Source organism: Echinops telfairi, unplaced genomic scaffold, assembly GCF_000313985.2.
Source record: "Echinops telfairi isolate 266 unplaced genomic scaffold, ASM31398v2 ScPeMD7_7424;HRSCAF=8462, whole genome shotgun sequence".
In the NCBI taxonomy this organism is placed as follows: Eukaryota; Metazoa; Chordata; class Mammalia; order Afrosoricida; family Tenrecidae; genus Echinops; species Echinops telfairi.
Window position 1 is genome coordinate 39,267,249 of NW_022111324.1, and position 1,302 is coordinate 39,268,550.

The 1,302-nt window shown below is 35.6% G+C and overlaps 1 pseudogene; it reads right to left on the reverse strand.

The window, feature by feature from the left end:
- Positions 1–118: 118 nt before the first annotated feature.
- LOC123522571 overlaps positions 119–1,302 on the reverse strand; it is a 13,123-nt pseudogene continuing 11,939 nt past the window's right edge.

The following is a 1,302-nucleotide window of genomic DNA, read 5'->3' on the forward strand; positions in this document are numbered from 1 at the left end:
AATTTTGTGTATTTTATTGAATAAATGTAGGCCATGCAATATTTGTCATTTCCACATATCCATGTACCATAGGAAACAAGAAGTAATGCTTGCCAAGGAATTTTTCTCAACATCTTCTTTAAAAATGTGGTTCTCTTCTCCTTTTCATATTAGGTTAACACCTAAAGGGATCATCAAAAAGAAACACTTCTTTTGCATATTGACTAAGCACTTCTATTTCCTACCTCTACCACTCTTCTTATTCTTTCAAGCATGATGAACAAACAATTCGATCTGATCTACCAATAATGGGTGGAAGTTTCCATGCTCCAGGAAATGTGACCTTTCTGAATTTCTTGAACTTCTTTAGTTGAGCATACTTATTGTTTACAATGGATGGATTTCTGGACATAATTTTATAAGTTACCAATGATCTAAATTCTATCAGGATCATCTTCTTTGGAAGTATATCTCCATCAACCTGATGCTCATCACTGTTGGACAGTTCTGCATATTTTAACCACCACGCTTCTTCCTTGATCTCATATTTCTTTCCCCTTTCATTTTATTGAGATACTGTGTTATTTTCTGATATTATAGTCAATCTTTTTTTCTTTTCTAATATTGACATCTTTCTCTTGTTTTTGAACTAGGTTCAATTCCCAACTATAGTTGTGCTGTTTTTGAATAACTGTTTTAATAATTCATCTTCTATGGGCAAATCATCCATTTTATGTATTTATTTAATTTTGAGGTTAGATTTTCTGTAGGAAGATATTTTGGCATGGAATTTTTCACCTTAAGTTTAAAATCTATGTCCCAAAACAGATTATTTGATTTTCTGTGTACAGACTCATTCTGAGATGGATGTAGCTCCTTATTTTTACAAGTGCTGACTGTGGCTGGCTGTGCTTGCTCCAAAAGAGAACAAACATTTCCAGTCTGACTTGGATGGAGACATTTCTTGACTCTTTTCATCTTTTCCCTTTCTCGGGTCGATGGCCAGAAGTAGTTTTTGATGGGGTTGGTCTGCTGATCTACAGTTATTGAGACCTGGGGATTTATCTGGTGAAAGCTCACAGGTTGGTATTTTTGTCTTCACCAGAGTATGTGTGATTAGATTATAATCACTGAAATTTGTCTTGGGGATAGGTCCTTTACAGGAGATGCTTTCTGTGAAAGCACCCTGAACTTCTGTTCCATTCTAGAGCTTTTTGGTTCTTTTGGCCTCTCACTGAAATCCATACATGTGTCAGCTTGCTCTGATCCTGAATCAGGTACCCTGCCTTGTGAGCATATACAAAACTGTGTACCATATATACC